Raw genomic sequence first — 13,225 nt, 5'->3', positions numbered from 1 at the left:
TACTTCTGAAGTACTGACGACATTATTTCATTAATTCTTAACACTTAACAATTACATCATTAATTCTTTCCATCAATATCTATTCTGATCATTCTATATAATTTTTACATTCAAATCTTCAATCATACATATAGGCTACTCTGCTTTGAAAAAATGTTGTTTCTACGTTTCAGGTTTGTGTCCACTAGTCAACTAAAGCCAAAGGGAATCTCAACCGTCTACACAACAACAGTTCTCATCAGAATAGGTTCATCTAGGAGGCATATGATAGATGAAATAAAATATGAGGTGAGTTCAAGCTTGACTTAATTTTCCAATTATTTTGAATTAGTTGGAAAAATTTGCATTCAGATTGAAAGTACTGTATAGAGATGGTATTTATCAATCGCAGAGGGAAATTCTCATAAACAATCACTTGTTTAAATTTAGGTCAAACCAAAGCTCTTGAGTCACGTTTACACTTGCATAAGATACGTATCAAGTTAAAGATTTTTATGAGATTCCATAATAATAATAATAAGGAATACCAACTCATAAAACAATTCGTAAAGAGATTCCATTTATTGACTTGAATTAAATTTATTGCAAAAATGTCAATATTTCATACCCATTTCACCAACTCATAAAACAATTTGTAAAGAGATTCCAGTTATGGATTTGAATGAATTTATTGCAAAAAAATAATATTTGATAGACCTACTGCTTATTAATCAAAAATTACTGTATTACTTAATTCTATGAGAACTTGTGTGAGGGGATTCCAGACATTTCTCAATTTTTCAGGTAGGTAACGCATCTAACTCATCATGTAAATTAAACTGAATCGAACTTATTCATTTGAATTGTATTGAGAGTATTGTATTGAGATTGTATTGATTGTATTGAGACAAGACACAGTGAGGATTCCAATTTTCCTGATTTATCAAAAATCCTTTATAATGGCTTTATAGAACATAAATACTGTAAAAATAGCCTCCATAACCCTATTTATAATAATATTATTTTGATGAGAAATGAAACAACTATGGTCCGTATAAAACCTTAGTTTGCAGCACTGGGCTTTATGGTTAATCCTATATTTCAATATTTTTTGTGATTGTGAAGGAAGATTTTTGTTTGGATTTGTATTTTGAAATTGATTAATCTGATAAATTCAAAATTATTGTAGTACATACATTTTTGGACTCAAAATAGTGTGTGAATTAAGTTATCATTTACTGTGTATTCCAAATTAAGGTTTAAAGCAGTTTTGGGCGAATGCCTGTTGTTTCCACCTGCATTGTATCTATTGTCTATAAATAAATGAAATGAAATTTCTTACGAGGATAGGAGCGGACTGTTGTAAATTCTACCAAAATGACTTGGGATCAATTTCGGCTCTTTCTCTCACTCAATTGTAACAATATTGTGAAACAAATTCAACGATCGTAATTTGCATTAATAAATCACTCAATTAAACAATATAATTATTAGCTTACAGGCTTTTTCGTTCCTTTGAGATGTGACAGCACTGAACACACTGATCTCTATAAGCGAAATGCTACAATATAGGTTTGCACTAACTTTAGTGAGCTACCATTTTTATAAAGAAATTAATGTCTACTTGAGTTGAGTTACTATAATATTATTATGAATGTATATTTTTATTCAATTATTATCTATCTCATAGGTGAAGCTGACCCCACAAAAACTGCAAAAAGACACAACAAGACCAGACAACACTGCTTCGCCCGACAAACAGAGCCGCCAAAGACGATTCAGAACAGAATTTGAGGTGGAACTTCAGCGACCTTCACACGACACAACTCTAATCAGGATTCATCGCCCAACTTCAACCCCTGTACTGGAATCGCATACTTGCCACAGTGATCAACATCAACAACAAGCAAATCACGATGAGCCCGTCGAGGACGATAAAATACCAGAACACGAGAATGAGGAGGAAGAGGAAGAGGAAGATAATGGGGAAGTGGCTGAACCTTGAATGAGAATACTATTAAATACCAAAACATCGCAATGAGGAGAATAAGAGTTGGAGATAGATAATATAAAAGTGTCACTTTTTGTGTAGTTGAGAAGTTGATATTGTGGTAATTATTCATATTGAATGAAAAAAGACTAAGAAATTGTCAAAAAACCACTGATTTATTGATAATTAGAAAGACCGGTTTCGGTTATTACACCATTGTCAATCTCTGATAAACGTTGAATCTCTGATCATCATTGTCAGTTTATCAGAGATTGACAATGGTGTAATAACCGAAACCGGTCTTTCTAATTATCAATAAATCAGTGGTTTTTTGACAATTTCTTAGTCTTTTTTCATTCAATATAAAAGTGGTTGAGCCTACAATGCGATGAAATGAAAAGGTTTGCATTGAAATTATATTTTGGTAACCAGGGATATCTACAGATACAGAGTATGAAGAATTACATTACCGGTAGTCGAGAAATTAGTTTGATTGTAGGAATAAGGTTTCAATGCAATGGAATAATAAATGTAAGGTTATTGAGACTATATTTTTGTTACATGGGATGTCAATAGATACAACATGAAGAAAAGACAATTACATTACCGGTAGTTGAGGAATTATAGTTTGATTGTAAAAAGGTTCATATTGATAGGTACTTCAGCTTGGTAACCAGGGATATTCACAGATGCAGTATGAAAAATTACATTACCAGTAGTTGAGAAATTAGTTTGATTGAAGGAAGGTTTATATTGAGAATATATTTTGGTAACCCAGGATATCTATAGATACAGTAAAAGTCAATTATTACATCAGGAACCGGTAAGTGGTTGAGAAATTAGTTTGAATGTAAGGTTTATATTGAGACTATTTTGGTTTCTTTTGGATATCTACAGAATGATATGAAGAAAATTAAAGTCAATAATATTATCAGGTACCGAACATTAGTTGAGAAATTAGTTTCATAATAATAATAATATTATTATTATTAGTTTCATATTGTAGAGATGTATTTCAATTCTGAATATAGGCTAATATATTATAACTATCAATTATAATTCCAAATACCTTGGTAGGGAAATGAAATGAAAATCATCCAGCGCTCTTTTATCAATGCAGTAGGTATATTTTATTAAAGGGTATTGGATGATTTTTATTTTACAGTATTTCAGTAACAACCCTATAAAGAAAAAGTGAAAACCGCCTTGATAGATACTTTTGAAGTGTTGAAATATTGATAAAATAAAGACAGTCTACGACTTGTATATTTTTCAGCAATATTATTACAATCTACTTACTATTTGATATTGCAAAATAAGATAATGTTACATGTAATGTTGAATAATGAACTTTGTTTTTTCTAGTGATTGCGACCAAATTGTTACACATAATGGTAAATTGGGGTCTTTTTGAAACTTATAGGTCCCTGTATTACAAAACTAGACAGCCAATCCAATACACACTAGACATGTGGATTCTATTCAACAACCTGAACTATGTACGTCCAGTGTAAAGAGAGCTTGTGACCCTGAATGACTTCTGAGTTCTAGTACAGGCTTCAGAATGGACTCACAGGTTAGGCTATACCATAAACCAGAGGATATTTCAAATTGAAATTCTTTATTATTGCGATTTCTTCATTCCTATAGTCTGCCATTCTCAATCATTATAAATGAAAAGAAAAATCGTCAATCTAAGATAAAGTATTGGATATTTAAATTTCAAGTCGACAATGTGAAGTTAGTGAAAATTCAATAACGTTGAGTACAATATAAATCATACTACAACGGATGAGACTTTTGAATTGTTCAGCAATAGAATATTGGAATAAAATTATACTATTTCTACCATTTTTAGTAAATAAAATTACATATTTCTACTGTTGTTAGTAGGCTACTTTTATGGTACCGGTAGTAGTAAGTAGGTAGGTACCTACTATAATAGTCCTATGCTATTCTCAAACACAATGAAAATTTGTAAAAGCCAGTATATAAATGATAACTTACCGTATATTCAGAATAATAACAAATTTAAAGTTCCGTATACAAACGTATCACAAGTACCGCATTTATTGAAGCGGAATGATTCTATGAACGTTTGAAATTGAGAAGTGGATTTTTGGGTTTTTGAAACTCAACTTAGACGGCCGGTTACTCTGGAGCTGATTTTATTTATGCGATTTTTAATACTAACTATTACTGTCAAGAGTCAAAATGATTTCTATAGTGAGTATAGTATAGTATATATAGACCACGTTATAATGGCAGTGGAGAAAGATAGGAGAACAACGTTTCCGATCTTCGGTCTTGTCAATGCCTTCTATAAATGGTAGCTGATACACTTTTATTAATGTAATATCAACTGTTTATTCTCGTTTAAAATAATCAATATATTTTACTAAACAAGAAATTATATTTTTCAATAATTTCATAATGAATTTCAATGATTAAGATGAAATATTTTGTTAATTAATTCTACATTGTTAAAAGACGATCTGGCAACAGAGCAAAGCGAGAGAGAGATAACGCTATTCGCTTTGTTGAATTATAGACAAGGATAGCAATACCATTACGTGAACCTTACTATAGATCTGTGAGCTGGACGTTGTCAAATCGTGAAAAAATAAGGCTATCAGTTTTTTAAATCATACAAGTTGTGAAGTCAATTATTGATTCATTCAAAGAGGAATAATTTTCTACATCATGTACAATACCCATTTTGCATTAGTATCTACGATAGCCTATATATTTGCAAAGCTACTCTACTCGTTTAAAGTATTTCAGGAATCAAAATCAATAAATATGAATTAGGTAATTCTTAAGCACTCACCAACTGGTTTCTGCATTGTAATAAAATAGCTATTACAAGATTCTTTGATACTGTACTGGGTTTCAATAGTACCGTAGTCAAGCAGTGTACAAGATCTTCATATTCAGATGTATTTTTTCATATTTCAATAATTCACAGCAAAAATCAAGCATAAATTACTGAAAATAAATAGAAATAAAAATGTCATTAATACGGAGCCGTACATCAAAAACTAAACTGAAAATATGAAAATAAACCAATTTGTATTACCTACACACATTAATATATAGGCCTATTTTCATAATAAACTTTTCAAGTCTGATTTTCATTTGTCCACTCAATTTTTCAAAGTTTCCATTACAACAATATTTTTTAAGAGCACCAACCCTTGGGTATTTTTTACTTTCCTTGCCCTATTACCATAGGTAAGGAAAGTATTGCTTTCCGAAAAAATTAAGGTACCCCAATTTCCAAATTTCTATACGTTTCAAGGTCCCCTGAGTCCAAAAAAGTGTTTTTTTTTGTATTGGTCTGTATGTGTGTGTACGAGTGTATGTGCGTCTGTGTACACGATATCTCATCTCCCAATTAACGGAATGACTTGAAATTTAAAACTTAAGGTCCTCATACTAAAAGGATCCGACACAAACAATTTCGATCTAATGCAATTTAAGATGGCGGCTAAAATGTTGTCAAAAACAGGGTTTTTCGCGATTTTCTCGAAAACGGCTCCAACGATTATGATAAAATCTATACCTAAAATAGTCATTGATAAGCTCTGTCAACTGCCACATAAGTCTCATATCTGTAAAAATTTCAGGAGCTCCGCCTCATCTATGCAAAGTTTAATTTTAGATTCCCAATTATCAAGCTTCAGATACAATTTAAACGAAAAATTTTAAGTGGAAAAGATTGAGAATGAAAATCGCTACAATTAATGTTCAGTCACATTTTCACCTAAAATTGAAAAATAAGCTCGAAATTCAAGAAAATGTGATTATTTAATTGTTGGTAACTGTTCATTCTATTAAATCATTCACTATGAAGAAATAGCAAACTTCGTGTGTCTCCAGCGTTATTAATTATCCTGTCACCAGCTGGCTCAGATCTCTGAATAGTAGACTTTAGATGAGCGTGAACACTAGCGTCAGGTGATCAATTTCCACAACGGCAAGGAAAGTTGTGTGAGTGCGCCACACCAGATTTTTATTTTCATACGATGCAAATCTCCACTAGTGTGGAGATAAATCTTCATAATCTTCTTTCATAGTATAGAATCTAAAGATTGTTTATTCTACCAAGCAATCTAAAGATTATTTACTATACTATTATTATTACTGTATTAACTGAATCCAATTAAAGTATTTTCAAATTATCACTTGCACAACTAACCTTAATTTTTTGTAAATTTTAGACGTGTTTGAATATCCCACCTTCATCTTACTTATGAAAATCTCTGTAAACTGGAGATGGGGCCCAGTCTTGAACGCGTCCAAAATTTACAAGAGATGTAAGTAATTTTTCAAATTTGAAAGAAAATGTTAAAACTTTTTATAGTTGTTCAAAATTTCAAGTATGATGAGAATAACTGTAGAATAAATAGAAAGTAAACTTCATACATCAGAAATGAAATTTTTACGGAAATCAGTAATTTAGATTATAAGATATGATAGCGTTGAAGGTTGTAGTGTAGCCTACTATAGGCTATTATCATAGAGAAACAATAGCGTAAGTAGATAGCCCATGGTATAGGGCGTTTATGTCGCAACTTTTACTGCTATCTCAAGCCAATTACTGTTGATTATTGTCGAATTTTACTGTTTTATTGTGATGAGGGTGTATAAACGGCACAAAATGAGAGACTACCAGTGTGACACAGCTTCACGGAAAAGAATTACATGAACTAACAGTAAAAATTGCATAAAAATTGCAAATTACATAAGATAACAGTAAAAATTGCGACATAAACGTCCTATACCATGGGATATCTACTTATGCTATTGTTTCTCTATGCTATTATTCTCAAATTTATTGTACAAACAATACTTGACGATTCAATAATTGGGCTATTGTAAGAAATATTAAACACTATTTCATGGTAGTCTGACAAGGGAACTCAAATAATTGAACAACACAACATTATTTTTCAACATCCATAAAATTTTAAATACACACATCAAAATAGTTAGAAATGTACACAACAGTAATCTAAAAATACGTTATCACACATAATATGAAAGTACAACAACATTCACATACAAATATTAGTATCACAAACAATTCAAATTTATCACGACAATAATTTAAAGTCTGTTTTACAGACTTGTTACATAAAATATTTACTGTGATCTACTACATTAATAATATTTACATTAATACTACATTTTATAATATAGACTACTCAAGTGAGATTCAAGTTATAGAGTCAGAACCTGATTAGCATAGGTGTGCTATCCTTTTGTCTGTGATTGAGCGAAGTATTAGGTCCACGTTATAATGGCAGTGTTCCATTAGCAATGGTGTTTCTATCCTTGTCTATCATACAACAAAGCGGATAGCACTGTCTCTTTCTCTGATGCAGGATTGTCATTTAACAATGTAGAATTAAGAATTAATTAACAAAATATTTCATCTTAATTATAAAAATTCATTATAAAATTATTGAAAAATAAAATTTCTTGCTCAATAAAATATAATTGATTATTTTAAACGAGAATGAACAGTTAATATTGCATCAATAAACGTGTATCAGCTACCGTCTATAGAAGGCATTGACAAGACAGAGGATCGGCAACGTTTTTCTCCTATCTTTCCCCACTACCATTATAACGTGGACCTCACTATATATATCTCTATCCCTCTCCATTTCCACACAGTTGCCAGATTGTTTTGAGGCTATGTATAAATTTGAAGAGCTAACAGGAATGTTTAAATCCTTACAACAGAGATGTATTATTGAAAAATCATAAAATATTTATATCATTTCATTTTCCAAGTGAATATAAAATATTTTTGAGATAATTGATCTTCGATCATTATTAACAAGAATCAACAATAATCATGTTTCGGATGGACACGTTAAGCCGTCGGTCCCGGCTGCCTAAAAAGCAGTCGTTAGGTCATGTCAGAGGCCTTGAAATTGATCAGTTGCGACCTGAAAACTCTGACACCAGATCTGAGCCAGCCAGGTCACTCGATATTATTATTATTATAATGAGATGACTTGAATCACAGCTATAGAAAGCTATGGAAAATAAAATTGACAACAATGCCGTTCTATCATCTCAACCGACTTTATAACGTAAATCTCACTATAGTGTTACTTATTTATGTGACACATCAAAATTAATTACTACAATACAATATTGTATATTGTATTCTTCTACATGGGGATTCAACTGTTAGGCCTATTTACTATGTGGAAAATTGCATTCATCCAAAATTTATGGATGATTATGCATTTAGATGGGCTGAATGGGCTTTATAACTTTTATAGGTTATATATTGCACCTTGGATCACACTAAATAAGGATTTACCGAAAGACACAACATAGAAAGCTTGTATATTTTCATTTTGCGGAGATCTGACCAAAAACACCAGGATGAGAAGAGACAGGTAGGTATGCATAAATACTATTACTAACCAACTACACTAATACTATTTCTTCTACTATGATGATAAATATACTACATAAAGTGTTATAAATACCGAAAATAGCTGTACCGGTATTCATAGATGGAATCAGAAAATTAGTCAAACATAATTATTATTCAAGAAACGCACTTTGATATCATCACATTAGGCCTGAAAGATGAGAAAACAATGTCAGATAAATTTTTAACTAAGAGGAAACGATGATTAAAAAGAAAGATATTACAGTAATTCAAAAAAATAAGATAAATTCAATATGATAAAATTGAGCAAAAAATTGGATACCAGTACGAAGTTTCTTTTAAACTTTGACCTAAGCTTATATCTTCATGAATGCTTCCAGCTTCCAGCAAAGGTTGAGTAATAATAATATTGTAAAATGAATTAGCTGGTGAAAACGATAGCATAAAACTGATCTTGCATAGTATAAAACTTGTAATATGGTTTTGTGTGGTAAATTTGGACCATGAACCATAAATATTAAGTCTATATTTGGATCATACATAATGTTTTGTGTAGTAAATTGGGATCATAAACAAGTAGTTAACAGAAGATTTGGTAGTTTATCAAGAAGAGAAAAAAATGGGAATACTTTACTAATTTCTATAAATTATCTCATTACTCATTGCTCTACCTCCTAAGTTACTTTATAATAAGATTTCATTGAAGCAAGTTAACCCCAGCAAACTGGAGCAGATTTAAAGCTCACCAAAGACAGACGAGTTTTTTCATGTACGGTATAATATAATATTTAGGAGAATCAAGAATTTCTAATAATTTCAATATTAAATTTTTAATATTTCCCCACATTTTGGCCACATAATCCAATCCATAAAAGCAAGCGCCCCTGGTGTCAGGCTGATGAAGCTCCTCTTCAGGAGTGAAATGCATTCCTCAACACTCCAAGAAAAGTAAGTGTTTTTCAAATATTTACAAGTAACACAGTGTCTGAACTATAACAAAGTGATTACATTTTTAATTTGTTTTTCAATATTAGAATTAACTTTAATGGCTTCCATATGAGACGATCTAGTCTATTGTAAATTTGACAATTGATTATTGTACTAATTAATGTTGTATCAATATCATTCATTAATCTAGTATCTGGGAATATCAAGAAACTCCCTGCACACTGAAGATGGAGACCAGTAACTTTAAACGCGCCCGGACTCTACTTTACATTTAATTATTGATCTGCTCTAGAATAGAATCAGTTCAAGTTGGAGTGAAAATTTAAGAAGATTAATACAATATTTTTTTATAAAGTATCTAGAAGGAGATAGAGCAAGATGAATCAATAATTAATAGTAGAGAAGCATAGGAGGGGAGAATAATATGCAAAGGTGAGTTAAGAAATTGATTTCAGAAAATAAAAATTGATAAAAAAAAGGGCCCTCATTGAGCATTCCCAATGGCAGTAGCCTATGTGGCAGAGATCTATGTTACATCACATTTGTGACAAAAATTGAGTTGAATTCATCCATTTTCGCAATGGATGAATTCTATCTACATCCACTTAATTTCTATCATAGTACATTTTCACATCGAATAGTTTCCAAAATGAATTTAAATTTTCATATTTGGAATCGTAATATGTATATAAGAGATAAGCAATCAACAGTTTGAGAACTATATCATCGAAGTTATGTTCAGCTACCCAAAAAACAAAGTAATACATTATAGCACGTCTGGTAAATAAAATTATATAATTTTGAAAAACGAGTTGAAGTCTTGAATTTCACTTCAGTCAAAGTGGGTGGTAGGCTTATTATTTTTCACTAAAATTAATTCAGTCTTGACATAAAAAGAGCTAGTCGTTTAAATAATAAGAATATACAGTAGGCCTACATACATTTATAGAAGAATAGTAGCGTAAAAATATTTATTTTTTTGTTGAATTCTATCAAGAACTGAAATTATTGGTACGGTAGTGTCATAATTACATTTCCAGTGGGACTTTTTGCTGGTTTCTTTAATTTTTCAGACGAATCAAAAATATTCTGTACAATCCAAGTAAAAGTTAATTTTCACCAGGAGTTATCTTGGAAGGCCGGCTTACACTCAGAGGCAAGATTCATTTCACAAGTCTCACATTCTTTGATTTCTTTCCTGTATCCATCAGTCAGGAATCCAAAGCAGGCAATCTGAAAATAAAGGTAGCATTCTCAAAAACAATTTTCTATTTTCCCACATTACCGAATTATTTATTTCTATTTTATGTTTATTTCAATTTTCATGTGTATTGTGCACATTGATATGAAGATTTACAAAATGTTGTGTTCCTTTCTACTTAGTGCTTATATCAATTTTCATAATGTAGGCCTAGTGTGCACATCAACATGAAGGTTCAAAAATTGTTGTGTTCATTCCAATGTTGTATTTTCTTCAATTTTGATGTGTTCTGTAAACATTAATATGAAGGTTATTGTTGTTTCCATTTCTATTAAATATACTTTTTTCATTATAATTTTTTTCAGATTAGTGTTCGAATACGTTAACCCTTCCTCAATGTTCAGTTAACCCACCCCATTGGGTTGACTGAAAACTTAACCATTTTCCAAAAATCTCAATTTTGAACAAGACACAATTAAAAACTTGGGCATAACAATTTTTTCATAATCTTGAAAGAATACCGAAGATACTTGCATTTATATAGATTTACGCTATCTATAACCAACAGATTTGTTGATTTTCCAAAAAATATTCTAGTAACCCAGTCTACCCTACATGTAAATTAAGTCAGATCCAAACTCATATCTTATTATTGTGGGTGTGTTGTACCATAGCCACCTCTAATACAAGGCCCTGGCCTAGGATATTGCAAAGTCGCAGCGTAGACCTAGAATCTACAACATGATTGGTGGAAAATATTTAAAGAAATACCAGCTGATCTTTTTCACCAATCATTATATGTATTAGATTCTAGGCATACACTGCGACGTTGCAATATCGTAGGCCGCGGCCTTGTATTAGAGGTGGCTATGGTTGTACAAGATGCTCAAATTCCAACTTAAGGCCGGGACACACTTATTGTCATGCAGCGTTCCGATCCGACTCATGTCCGATTTTTCTAAGGTGTGGAGGAGTGAAGGTAGTACCATAGAGAAACAATAGCGTAAGTAGATATCCCATGGTATAGGGAATTTATGTCGCAACTTTTACTGTTATCTCAAGCCGATTACTGTCGGTTATTGTAAATTTTTACTGTTTTGTTGGGGTGATAGTGTATGAACGGCACAATTTGAGAGACTACCAGCGTCACACAGCTGCACAGGAAAGAACTACATGAACTATCGGCTTGGGATAACAGTAAAAGTTGCGACATAAACGCCCTATACCATGGGATATCTACTTATGCTATCGTTTCTCTATGGTAGTGCAGATTTGATAATATATTATGACGGACAGCGGGACAGAGGTGAGGCTTACCGCATTCAAGTCCATTTGTCTGTTTTGCTTTCATACAGTCGTCCGCCTGTAGGCCTATGATCGGATCGGAACGCTGTATGACGACAGGAGTGTCCCCGGCTTTATACGATCGAGATACAGTAACTATAGTATTTTTCCTTTAGGGCTACTATTGAATATAAATAAAAATAGAATGTTTATTTCTATTTTTTATTTCGATCATTTTCCAATCACTTGATATGGCATTATATAGCCGAAATATGTTGTGAGTAAACAATAAAAAAGTTGGATTTCTCTTTTATTATGTAGGTATATAGTAATTATAGTGTCTGAGTCAGACACACACAATCCAGATCTCTGGTCTTGACTCATAAGGAGAGAAGTATGAAGTAATTAAAACACATAAATGAAAGGAAGAAATATCCAAATTCTTAATTCATGAGTCATGTTATTTTCATGTAGGACAGTAGGCCTATATCTATCATTCGATATAAGTTAGGCTATCATTTATATGATCAAGTCTGGCATTATAATATTCAGAGACGCCGGGTTCGAATCCCAGCCCTGGAAAGATATTTTTCTCGGGGCACTCCCGTGTTTTGGAGACACATGAAACCGCCGGTCCCGGCTGCCTACTGCCTATAAAAGCAGTCGTTAGGTCATGTCAGAGGCCCTGAAATTGATCAGTTGCGACCTGAAATCTCGGACACCAGACCTGAGCCAACCAGATCACTTAATATTATTTTTTTTATTCAATACAAATATAGTTATACAGTATAATAAGGCCTACACGGTCGTTACGGTACCGACTTCCAATTTCTCTACCACAGGTAGCAGATACCGGTACGGTAAATGTATTTCCGTTAGAAAATAAAGTAAACTTATTGATCATTATAGATCTAATATGATTTATTTATATGATCAATTAGGTAATAAAAACTCTAGATAAGATTTTAGAGTTACGCCTACCTTTTTATGAAGCTGCAGCTTGTCAAAAACGATCTTCATATCAGAAACAATACAGTAATAATAGCCATACGTCGCTCTGCAGCAGCTATTAGAGAGCACGAAAACCTCCTTCAGATACTAATTGGATAATGATTGCATGCATTTAGAAAATAAAACTGTAATACATTAGGAAAACTGGATAATTGAGCAAGATTTTAGAGATTGACAATAGGTCTGCAAGAACCGACATGAAAACAGGTAGTTTTGATAACGAAACGAACAGACGCGCAGTCTCACGTGAAACCCTGGGAAACAGGTAGACAGTGCCTTATTGATTTTTATCAGTAACTGTTAAAAATAGGCCTATATTATTCTCAGACTTATTTCTCATTGTAAATTAATTGATATATCAGTCTAAAATCCATTATTCATCAGCTTA

The 13,225-nt window shown here is 32.0% G+C and overlaps 1 protein-coding gene and 1 long non-coding RNA gene across 2 annotated transcripts in view; both read right to left on the bottom strand.

The window, feature by feature from the left end:
- The window catches only part of LOC111044523 (nucleoporin GLE1), a 168,438-nt gene that overhangs the window by 91,792 nt on the left and 63,421 nt on the right, over positions 1 to 13,225 (bottom strand). The window lies entirely within an intron of this gene.
- LOC120353283 lies at positions 8,078 to 13,114 on the bottom strand. Its single transcript, XR_005572272.1, has 2 exons — positions 12,808 to 13,114; positions 8,078 to 10,574 (listed from the first exon to the last, which is right to left on the bottom strand). It is a non-coding gene; the product is annotated as an uncharacterized LOC120353283 (long non-coding RNA).

This window comes from Nilaparvata lugens, chromosome 10 (genome assembly GCF_014356525.2).
Source record: "Nilaparvata lugens isolate BPH chromosome 10, ASM1435652v1, whole genome shotgun sequence".
NCBI lineage: Eukaryota > Metazoa > Arthropoda > Insecta > Hemiptera > Delphacidae > Nilaparvata > Nilaparvata lugens.
The sequence above is the reverse complement of the archived record's forward strand: the minus strand, read 5'-3'. Positions and strand labels throughout refer to the sequence as shown.